This window comes from Rhinolophus sinicus, linkage group LG01 (genome assembly GCF_036562045.2).
Source record: "Rhinolophus sinicus isolate RSC01 linkage group LG01, ASM3656204v1, whole genome shotgun sequence".
NCBI lineage: Eukaryota > Metazoa > Chordata > Mammalia > Chiroptera > Rhinolophidae > Rhinolophus > Rhinolophus sinicus.
Window position 1 is genome coordinate 174,627,538 of NC_133751.1, and position 13,287 is coordinate 174,640,824.

The window sequence follows — 13,287 nt, forward strand, 5'->3', positions numbered from 1 at the left end:
GATAGGAACTATGTGGAAGATAATTAAAATATTTTTTAATAAAATAAAGATATTTGCATGCACACCCTTTTAGCAAATACAATGATTATCCATTGGTTATTTCTTCATTGACAACTGTCACAAATAAATTGTAAGTAGCCATTACTAATCCAGAAGGATGGAGGAGACCAAAGAGCTACATTATACTTTTCAGGAAAAGATGCGGCAATTATTCATGATCAAGTAGGATTTTCTAGAAATGACCTCTTCTCAGTAGTACATAAAAACAATTCATTCAACTATAACACAATAAATAGGCTAAACCCTAATAAAATCTTGGAACCTGTTATACTCTCCAGAAAATGACAAACACACTATAAAAAATTGGGAAATGAAAATAAGTAAGCAGAGATGTCTTTCTAAATTATTGCATTCATTCGAAAAGTAGTGTGTGTGTGTTGTATATAATCAACCAGGCACAATTCTAGATGCTGGAGAAACAATAGTGAATTAGACACAACTCCTACTCTCAAGGAACACACATTGGATGAGATAGGTAAATACTTTGTCAAGCTCAGGTCCCTGTGATAAACGCTGGGTGAATGATCCAGGAAGGGTCCTTATGGAAGGAAACAAATCCATTCCCAGACTGTCAGGAAATGGATCACAGAGTTTGGCAGATGTTGAACAAAGCCAAAAGAGTTCGGGATATAGGGAAGAGTATAAGTAGTCCCTACATGAATAAAAGGATTGGCAGAGGCAGCAGCACAAATAATAGAGTTAGGGAGGAGAAAAGGAGGTAGATTAGAGGGATATATTGACCTAAGGAAAAGCATAGACTGAAGAAAGATGCTCAGGCTTCTAGTGATAAAGAGGGTAATAATGACAGAGATAAGAAATACCAGAGTCAGAGCATGTTTTTGAAGGTTATGTCTCATATATCTGAGAAATAATAAAAATAAGTAGGCATTAAGCAAATAAAGAGGCTCTCTAACCCTAATGATACTTCAGACTGTACTTCACATATTAAACCTGTCTTAGATTTCTGTTTAGCTGTTGAGTAACAAACATCTCTAATATAAGGCATTTTCCAACTCTAAGAAATTAAGATTCTCTGAGATAGAAAGTATGCTTCTAAAATAGCATGGAAGAATACTGGAAAGAGCTCTGAAATATTAGTCTGAAAGCCTCAATCTAAACAAGATTATTTTATGATTAATTGTGTGACTTAATGCAAGTTAGTTAATTGCTACATGCCTCAATTTGTTCATCTGTACAATGCAGGAATTGGATTTGATGTTACTTAGTTTCTCATCCGAGTCTAACATTCTTTGATAACATGTACATTTTTAAGAACTCATGAAAGAGGTCATCTTTCATATTGGAAATATTCCTCAGTTATCATTCATATATTAAACTGTTTTTCATTTTTTATATTCACTATGAACCAACAGATGTTTGATAGAATTCAAAGGAACAAGGACTGAACCATATGTGAATTTTAATATCACCTACAGCTCTTTCATTTGTGTTCAGTGAGTTTTACTTAGAGTTATTATGGAGAAATTATGAAATATAGATTAATGGTTGCATTTTTATGCATTTGATGTGTTGTTTAATGAGGTATGTGCTGTTTTATATCTTACATCAAAGAGACATCTGCTAGAAACCTTCTTATCATACACATCAAGTGATTTTTGCACTAATAAGCATAATCATCTGAAGAATGGAATACAGTATCTCTTTTTTTTGTACCACTGAACTTACTTTATAAATTTAATTCCCATTTTGAAACACTGTTTTCCATTTTCAACCCTAAATTACATTTATTATTGGACATCCCTTTCCTAAAATAAACTTAAGTGTAAGATTAGAGAAACAATTAAAAAAATACAAACAGCACTCCTAGGTCATAGAATATAGTTCAGGAAATTGCCTTTATGGTATGACTTGCATCGCTAATAGTTTATATATAAGATATTGATCATTTTGGATTTAGGATGCACATTTTTCGGCCACTAAAAATCATTAATTTGATGAAATAGTCATCATATTCTAAACTTAAAGTAAGACCTCACATCAAGGTAAATAGTAGTTTAAACACAATCACCATACAAAAGATCAAATTCGCTAAAGTCCACTTGTTCTGTCATCACCACAGCATCTATGCAGCGTCTATGTCTGCATGGCTTAAAAATCAAATTGCTCTTTCAGTAAAATGTTATAAAATGTGTGAATATTTTCTGCCACAGTAAAGTAAATCAATGAGTTGTAAGCAGAATATTTGGAACTGCATTCTGAGCACTATAAATAGAGAAGGTAAGGATTTGTAGACACTAAAACCATGGAATAAAATAGAAGAAAATTGGACCAGTATTATATAGTTTACAATTCTATTTTTTTCACACATACATAGTTTTTACATAAACCAATCAGAAACAGACCAGGACCATGGTGTATAAATGTATAATATTCCTTAGTAAGCAAGATGGGATGTACCTACTAACAAATTCATTAGAACACATTAAGTTGGAATACCAAATATTAAATAATTTCCCAAGGCAGATTCATTAAAATGGCACTTATTGCATTATCTTTATTATTCCCACATTTAAAACTCCAAGTAAAATTGTTTAGTGATTTGTGTTTTTTTCACCTAAAAGTGACAGTAAAACATCACTTGGCTTTAGTATGATAAATAAAGGACTTTGTTTAAAGAATGAAAATCACAAACATGCCCTGTAATAATAGTTTGGTTTTAGATATTTTAGAAACGTGATATGTTAATTGGTGTGTATAAAATTAGACTATATACTAAATTAATGGAAATATTATATTAAATAGGAGGTACTTTTCCAGAACATAAAAATCAAATCAGTAACTGAAGTGATATAAAAAAAAGCACACAATAATGGTGTTCCATTAGATTTAGGTTCCAGTTTCAGTCCTTGAACTTGCTTTCTGCTTTCTGACCATGCTCAACCCTAGCCTCTTTGGGCTTCATTTCCCATGTTTTTATAATGAAAGATCTTGAGTGAAAGAATCCTACGGTCACTTTAAAATAACAAAGATTTCATTTTTTTATAACAAAGAATACATTTCACTGTTAATTCATTGGTATAACAACTTTAAAGATACACCTTCAAAAATATTATAGTAATGTACAATAGCTCTTATTTTTCTGTGTTTTTCTTTAAATTTTTAAAAGCCTGCTTTGTATCAGTCATACTTCTAGATAAAACTGCATGCTGTAAATAACATATGTTTTTCATATCAACTGAGTACATATATTCCTTGCTGTTGATTCATTAGTGCTCTTTAGTATGAAATACAATTGCCTGTAGCATGTATTACTCTAACTTTATTGATCTTTTTCTGTTTGGACATTTCAGATAAATTACTACATCTCAGTTGACATTTGAATTAAAATTTCTCCATGTCTCATTCCTATATATTTTTGGAAAAGGTTTTGAGAATCCAGGGGATAACAGTTTAATCTTACTTCTGTTTGACCTTGGTTACCTCAGCTCAGAAGAATATACAACATGTCATCAATCTCAATTCCTAAATTCTATGTCTTTTATCTCATTTCTTATATAATAAATTGGGTTTTTATACTTTTAGGTCTGAAAAATGACTTGAGAAGAAGAGGAAGATTAGGTTTTAAGACTAAGGATGAAGGCAAAAATCTACTTTTAAGCAAAAATTAAATTCCCTCCTAAATGTAACAGAATAACTGAGAATTTTATATAATAAAGATGTTTTGCCAAAGCAGAATGTAAAAACACAATAAAGTAAAAATATTTCAAACTTTTTTTTTTAAGCAATGGAGAATTACTATTGGAATAGGTTACTGAGGTATCAAATAATATCTGTGTATGGCTTCATTGAGGAAGATAATTTCCCAAATATGTGTGCATATATATGATTCTGTGTGTATATGTTCATATTTTAAAGGAATTTCACTTTCAGGTGTTGAATAAAACATTCATTTCTAAAGTTATGTATAATCTTGCAATGCCCATGAAACATTCTTACAAAAATAATCAGACCTGAATGAGAACAAACCTCTACATTCAATCACAGAAAATACACGGGACAGAGGGACAACTTTTTAAAAGTATTATAGGTATACAAACTGAACAATTATTAATGTGGGAAACTGCAGGGAAAAAAACACCAGTTGATCAATAAAGAAATTGTAAGGAGAGGAAGGCAACTAATAAACCAACATATATATATATATATATATATATATATATATATATATATATATATATCCAATTGAAAATTCACTGAATATTTAATAATACTAAACAATTATCATTTTTTTAGGGAAAAGAAATCTGTGAGCTTGATATGTTTTATTGGTCACTAATTTAGGACCAGTTGTCTGTATATTGGTACATTGCCTAACATATTAGACATAGAATAAACTTTTTTAAATGTTTTTAATTCATTAATATTTTACTATAGAGAAGCTGTACAAAGCTCTAAATTGCAAGCAAATGAAACTTTTAAAAATCGTATCCAGTTTCAGAGTCATGACAAAGAGTTCAGAACACATTAATTTATTCTAATTTGCATGCTACATCAAAATAGTTTAATTTCTCTGTCAGACCTTGTTCTTTTTGGTGAAGGTCAAAGGTTTAAATTTATATGCTTATATCTCTTTTTGAATTCCAACATAGTCCTAATTGAAATTTGACATATATGCCTATTAGTTGAAATTATTCCTTTTCCATGGTTCATTAACAATGTACTTTACTATACTACAACGATAATGCTCATAATAAAAGTCTCCTATGCAATGTGGATTACATTGAAACATGATTGATTATCTCAAATGTAACATGGAATTTATATTATAAAATATCATATAGTGAAATTGAATCTGTGACTAGAATTTAAATATATATTGAAAGAAGCAAAATCAGTTTCCATTATATGAAAATGAACAAAATTTTGAGAAACAATTAGCTTTAATTTGGCTATGCACCAATTAGGGATAGATGTGAAATTTAGGACTTTCAGTGAAAACATTTCATTTAAAAAATTATTTATGATTATAAATTATATTTTATAGCATAATTTATGTTTGTAATTTTTTTCTAGAGTGCACACGTTTCTATGTTATTATGATTTTTTATTGAATCCAGGCACTGTGTTTTGCAATGATATAGCTATTTACAAGGTCGAGTTCTTTAAAGCACATTTAAGAAAACAACTCTAGAAAGGATATCTGCTGATTTCCTCCACAGCATGGATTTCTTTCTCTTCTGCCAAAGTAGCCCTGGTTTTCCTTTGGTAGAGTTTGCTTTTCCCCTGTGTTATAACAACCTAACTTCCCAACAGGCTTATGCCAATTGGCAAAAGACCTGATCACAGTGGTTAGTTTAAAGACACGCATGAAGGATATATTTGCTGAGACTTTTGGGGAAAGAAGTTTCTTTATTCTTCTAAAATAAGCAAACAAATAAAACTTCTAACAAATGCTCTCTTTTCTTCTAATAGATGTGATATAAGAATATAAGTGATCGCTCTGAGTGTTAAAGGCATTTTTCTATGCAAGGATAAATCTGACAGTGGAGAAGGCAAAACTGTGAGAATCTTAGACAAAATGGACACTCCACCTTGACTAAACATGCCTGAAGTATTTCCTACCTAACCAGATTATTTTTCTTCATATAAGAATATATATATATATATATTTTTTTTTTTTCAATTTTTTGAAAGGTCATATTTTTTACTTTAATGGCTTTAACAAGGCCATCATTTCATTGTAGACTGTGAGATGATAGATTGGGGAGTTCCAAACAGCATCCATGGTCCTAAAGAATACAAATCTCTGGAGAAAGATCCAAGAATGCATATTTTCACAGGCATCCTTAGATGATTCTGATGTCACCAGCACAATTTTTTTTTTTTTTAATTTTCTCTTTGCATCAAAATCACCTGGGAAGTTTTAAGAGCTATAGATGCTTAGTCCACCCTCTGACCTCCAGACTCCCCAGTACAAACATTCCATTTCAGTGCATGGGGTACAGGTAACAGTATTTAGAGCTCCAATGTAGGGCTTCTCGAACTTCAATGTGCAGACAAATCACCTAGAAACACTGCAGTTTCAAATTCAGTAGGTCTGTGGCAGGGCTTGTGATTCTTCATTTCTAACAAGCTTTCAGGTGATGCCCACTGGTTCACAGATCACACACTGAGTAGCGGGTGAACAATATTACTTTTAATTGTGAATCTGGCTTAACATAGTCAGATATGCCACAAATGGAGTAGTTAAGGAACTCGCATTAAGGAACGGTAGTCAGGGCAGGTATGATGAGCACAGATTATGCTAGATGTTTTAGGTAAAGTCTTGTTTACCTGCTAAAGATGATACTTGAGCTTTATGACATACATGAGTTATGGTCCAGTAAAATGCTCATGACTAGGAGTCAAGGAAAAGGTAAATGCACTGTATGTAGTAAGAGGAAATGATAACCATTGTTATTGTAGTTATTAAGTTTCCAACAATAGCAAATGCATAATATTTGAAATTAGTTTATAAAGCTTATACAATGGAACCCAAACACTTCAGTAGCTTTTTTTGTATCGCTATTTTTCAAAAGATAGCAAAGTCCAGGATAATGTTATGCATTTAAGAGAGAAACTAGGTATTAGAGAAATTGACATTTAGCAGTTGGAAAATATTGACTTCGTAGCAGGGTGTCTGTTATCCTTGCTGTTACCCTGAACATTTCAATTTCAGAAAGTTGCGTGACTTTCGAATCTCCTCCATATAAGACATTCTGCTTGACATTAGGATTTATTTCTGGCTTTCCATCAGTTTCTAATTAATAGCACCACTGTGTGCTACATGATGTGAGAATTGAAAATCTCTAAACAGTACCACAGGAACACCACACTGCACTTCTACTTGAAAAAACACCTGATCAGTTACCCAGCTGTTTCCTCCAGATGTTGTCTGTAAACTCAAAGGTCATTGTTTCACTAAAACTGAGATTAATTTGACTTAAAAGCATCTTACTCACCATTAAAAAATAAAACTATCAAAATCAAGTTTTTAAATAGCTGTAATTATATACAAACAAAACTTGTTAAACTTATAAAATATGTTTCTTAAAGTACTGTCCACTTTCACAAATCCAATGCAAAAATATGTAGTTTGTATGATTTACAAATAAAGGGTGTAGTAACAATTTTTCTCTATTTTTAAAATAAAGTATTGTCTTCCTTCTGAATGAACTCTCATGAAGTAAAATAACATATCATTTGTGCAGAATAATGGCAGAATTTAGTTTAAGATGAAAAACTATGCAAGTGGTAACTGCTTTTGAAATGGAAAATAAAATGTAATATCAGCAGACTCTCTTTCTAATGTTGATCTGGAAAGCATAATATTAAGTAAGACTCAACCTAAAGAACAGCTTATATCTGTGTGTGTATGTTTTACTTTGCAGAGTTTTTGTATAACAACACTATTTTACTGCATTGCATGAGATTATGTAACAATAGGATACTTTTATTTAGAGTCATAGGCATTCAAATTTGTCCTGTATATAGAGTGTTATACAATTTAATTATAAGTATAGTTTTTTATAATACGAATTTAAACATTAATCCTGTAATAACTCTTCAGTTGAATAGCGAAAGCAAGTCAACATACTTTTTTTTTTTTTATAGAGTCAAGATTATAAATGAGATTTAAACATGGATTACTGTCTTTCTATCGCTGGGAATATAATTTGTTTCCATGAGTTGTATATTTCATCTATTTTCTTACCAAATTAAAATACACCAAAAATCCCAGGGAAGATCATAGCAACTTGTATTAAATAATTATTTATTGAGTCCTGTTGTGTATATGGCACTGTACTATTCCCTAAACATGGCCCAACAATTAACGTTAATAATGTGACATGAGTACATCAATAAGATATCAATGTTTATTTCTATAATGCATGTTTCCGATGACCAAGGAATAATTTGGTTTATTAATAAACATCCCTTATCTTATAAAATTATTGTGTATTTCATTATGGGTACTCCTTCCTTTAAAAGGAAAAAAAAATATTTTGAAGTATAAAGTAGGTTTGTAAATATACCAGTTTTATAACCAGCTTAAAATTACCAAACCAATACCAATTATTAAAAACAAACAAACAAACAAAAACAAATAATTGGTTGGGAATTGAAAGATATAATTGTCTATTAAAAAAAAGGTGGAATGAAAGCATTTTGGTCTCAGTTTGAGAATAACAATGACAGCAGCTACAGAAATGTAACCAAAAACCATATGTCTAGTGTTTGCTATGTCCAGGCTCCTTTTTAAGTGCTGTATATTTGTTATTTAAGCCTATGAATCCTCTGAGATAGGTAATTTTGTCATTCCCACTTTATATATGAGGAAACTGAGGCTTGAAAAGTTCTAATTAACTTGTCAAATGTCTGATTGCTAATAGGTGGTAAAACCAGGACTTAAACCTATATTAAACTTCAAAGCCTATCATATTAGAAAAAGCTACACTTAGCAGCCAGAAAGCAGCAAAGCTAAAGACAGAGAAAAGTTGATATATTTAACTGACTAAAATTACTCTGAGATAATCTTCAGTCAAAATAAATGATCCTACGGGAAAAAAAAAGGATTGCTGAAACTTGATTGTGGTAATCATTTCACAATGTATATCCATACCAAAACATCACTTTCTGTATCTTAATTTTTTATTTGTCAAAGATATTTCAATAAAGCTGAGAGGGAGGAGTTTCAAAAAACCATGCTGACTGTGATCCAGTCAATAATATGACTAATGAACTGCTTATTAATACAGCATGCAGTTTGTAACCACTTTTATCTGCTCCAAACAAAAATAGAACATTTTAAATATTAAGAATGTATAGTCACATTCCAACACAAGGGGGGAAAATGGAATAGGAAACTCACAGAGTTGAGCAATGACAGGTAACTAGGCAGTAAAGAGGGTCCAGAGCCCAAGAGCACACAGTGAAGACAGCATTTCCTCCTGTGTGAAAATGAAACTGATTACAAGTTATGTGAAATGAGGAACTAGAACCAACTTCTCTCTATAAAGCAAGGAATAAGAATCTGGCACACTCACTCATCAGTGAATACAGAAAAATCAGCAACTACTGACATAGGGTTTTCTTGCTGTGGAGCGGTAACTGGGGACTGGAAAGTGGACTGCTGTCTATGTAATGTGGAGGGACTTATAATGCAATGTCATCGCACAGTGAAAGCCTGAGCTGCAGATATAATACTGTCTCAGAAATCTGGATGTCTAAATGAGTTCATGATGGAACCACAAAACAGAAAAGGTGGTAAGGGGTAGAAGAAAATGAAAACTCCCTCAAGATATGAGCTTTCGAATCCTATTCACACATGTAGAAAGAAAGCTAACTAATAATCTCATTAAATAAACCTGAAAGGTAAAAGAATTTATGGCCAAAGAAATAGAAATAACAGAAATTTGAAAGTACTTTAAAAATCATAATTTCAAATCTTTAGATATGTAGAGTAAATAAGAGCATCTACAAAATAAAATCCCAAATCTATGAAACAGATAAGCTATCTTGGCACATGAGAATCAAGCACAGGTGAATATGACAAGAAACCAATTGAAAACCAAGAATTGAAAACGATAATCCTTAAAGTAAACATTTGAAATGGGAATATAATGGAGATAAAGTGTAGATTGGACAAATGCAAAGAATGAATTAAAGATTTAGATCTTAGAGCATAACTAGAGTTTGAATGTGAAATGAAAGTAGAGTAAATGGAGCTTTACAAGGATAGAAAGCATATTCCTTGATGTTGCATTGAAGATCAAGTCTGTCAAATTGAAGAAGCAGAGAGAGAATACAAATGCCTCATCACTGCCTTAAAGAAATCTAGTGTTCGCTTTGTAAATCTGCTGTAAAGTAGTCCTGTAATATACCAGTGTGGAAATAAAAGAGGATCACAAAATTGAAAAGGGGAAAAAAAAAAAAGCAAAAGCTATTTATTAAGAGCTTGCTATAGCAAGGATGTTAGTCACTACCATTTATATTTTGTCAGAAACTCAAAGGTAGGCAGAGAGGTAGGAATGCTTTATAGCAGGAAAATAGGAAAGTTTCAGGTCTTCCTGGATTGGAGGCTGTTGGCACGGAGAGCCTGTAGGGATGTTAACTAGAACTGGGGCCTCTCATATGTTTTGTTAGGGATGCATCTTTCGCTTTTTCTAGTTGGTCCTAAAGTAGAAGCAAGGACAAAAATTAAGCAACCTGTCATTTACTGATCAAGTTCTGGTGATTTGGGGCCAATTGTTACAGGAGTCATTGATCTGTTTCCCAGATTGGTGATAGAGATAGCGGTATGACTTCCAACAAGTCAGACTTGAAAGCAGGCTGGCTTACTATAAATAACAGGTTGGTTGTTTGGAGTTGTTGTGGTTCAAAGTTCTGTTTTTATATATGATCCGGCGATTGTCCATTTGTATATTCAGTCTCTCACTAGATTATTTTTACAGCAGAATCTGCAAAAGTCTTCCTTTCTTTTTATTTTGACAAGATATTAATACTGAGCTCTCATTACCCTTAAATATGTAGGCTGCCAATTATTGTTGCTCACACTACATATCACCATTTAGGAAAAATGTATAGTCAGAATTTGTTAACATTTTTTGCAGAAGATCTTTGATTATAGCCATCATCTCTTCCTTCATACTTTCTCCTATGCAGAATCAACCACAAGCCAGCAATCCTGGCCCAGGCATCAGCCAACTGATGGGATGATTTGAGAACAACCCAATTTTTATATGAGAAAATACCGGGGGTACCAAAAAGATGTATACACATGACTTGTATTCATCTTTTGTTATTGGTATATATTGAGTGTTATAATTTTTATAGTTTTTTCCTTTCTTAAAATTTGTATACACTTTTTGGCACTCTCTGTATTTGTAAATTAGCACTTTATAAAATAGTTACTTAAGAAGTATTTATGTGTGGTACTCATGTATAGCCAAGCCTAAAACGGGCTTGATTGCTCTCTGGTGGTTATGATAATGTTTCTAGCATGAAAATCTACCAGCAGTATCTGTGGGAAAAAAAAAAAAAAATTCACAAGAGAATGCCCCCTCACTTTCAAGACCTCTTAACAATACTGCATATGAAATATTGTTACTGCTTGTGAACTTTCTGTCTCAGTCAAAATAAAAGACTACTTCCCCATTTGTTTCACAGTGAGTGGGAGCTTCTAATTCTATCACTTATTTTCTATAGCCTTAACTTTAGGATTCTCGCTTCTAACTGCTTGACAAAATACAGCTGCCAATTCCTTCCGTAAGTGCCTTTATGAACACATTTGGCTGCTTGTCTTTAGAACATCCTTAATCCCAACAGGAATGCTTTAAAATTTATTCCCAGAGCAGGTGCCCTCTATTTTTCTCCTCTTAACTGCTGCCATCACTATCTCCAACATCTCTGCCTCATCAGCTCAGCACAGAAATGGAGGGTACAGCTGCCTGTGCTGGGCCACAAATCCTAACTGGAGTTCACTTGGCAGTGAGAACACCACTCTCGGTAACAATATGGATCACACTTCAACTGGAGACAACTGTAATTCAATAAAGATTTAAAGTTAATATACACAACCAAATGTGAAAGTAACTCAAGATATGAGCTGCCTGGGTGAAAGAACTATGAAGTCACCCAAATGTAACTGTGAAATAAATTGACTCAAAATCCAACCCTGAATGCGGTAGTGACGCAGATAACTAATTAGTGCCTACTATTTCTCAGACCTTGTGTTTTTTGAGTTTGCTGTAGGAGGACTTGGAAGAAAACTGCCCAACTTTTGGAGTATTTTGGGCTATATTTTGCAGGCTTCGATGAGTTACTTCAAATGAATTAAGATTCTATCAAAACTAGTCTGGTAGAAGGCAAATAATACAATGAGTATCCTGTCCATAACAAGTAACTCAAGACCATATATGACGTCTGACAATTACATTCGCGAACTCATCCTGGAAAAAGTGCTACATAACTTATTGCTGAATATCACTATGGTCACCTTCGAAGTACGCCCCTTGGGAAGCTATGCACCAATGCCAGTGCCTACTCCACCTTTCAAAGAAATTTTGGAACTCTTTTTCTGGAATGGCCATCAGGGCTGTCATCGTATTACCCTTGATATCCTGAATGTCATCAAAATGTCTTCCTTTCAATACTTCCTTTATCTTCTGTTAAATAAAGAAGTCATTGGAGGCCAGGTCAGGTGAGTAGGGAGGGTGTTCCAATACAGTTATTTGTTGACTGGCTAAAAACTCCCTTACAGACATTGCTGTATCAGCTGGTACATTGTCGTGATGCAAGAACCATGAACTGTTGACGGAAATTTCAGGTGGTTTTCGTCTTTTTTCATGCAGCCTTTTCAGCACTTCCAAACAGTAAACTTGGTAAACTGTCCAGTTGGCACAAATTCATGTGCAATAATCCTTCTGACATCAAAAAGATTAGCAAAATCATTGCAAGAAGTTCACAAACTTAATTGTTACACCTCATACATCAATCAGGCACCTGCCTAAATTTAAATGCCCAAATTTCAAATCTACTTTAAAATTATAGAAAGAAAATGGACAATGACTAAGGAGGTAGAGAGAAGAGAGAAACTGATCCCCTCTATCTTAAATATTCAAGTCTGAATTCAAAGTTACAACCTGACTTCATTTCAAACCATTTTTTTTTTTTTTTTTTACTTCTGATTGGTCATTTAAGATGAAATAAAGAGCAAACTACGTTTTTAAAAAGATTTTGTTTTGTCTTCTTTTCTTTTCCCCCAGAAAAATTAACAAACTATAAATAGACACCTGTCATAGGTTAATCTCTAAGTCAATACCAAGATTCCCACATCACACTAACAGACAGTGGACCCTACAGTGGTCTAGCTTCTGAAGGAAGTTCCTCACCCCACTCAGCTCTGGGCATGGAAGAGTGAGCAATGGAAATAATTAGTGCTTAGAGTATGAGAATGAGGTTTAGTCACATTAGCCGATCAAAAAACTTACTCCAGCTCTGGAGAGATTGTATCCAGATTTTTTTTTTTCCTTTTTTTTAGAACCTGCATGCTATATCTTTCACCATAATTTTATTTTTAAACTTTCCATACCCTTATGTTTTAGATATATGCCATTTTATTTTTAATTTAGTCTGAATAGACCTGTCCAAATACTGCTGATTTTGTACTTTTACATTTGTATCACTGACATTTAAAAATGTTACCATCCTTTCCACTTTTTTTTT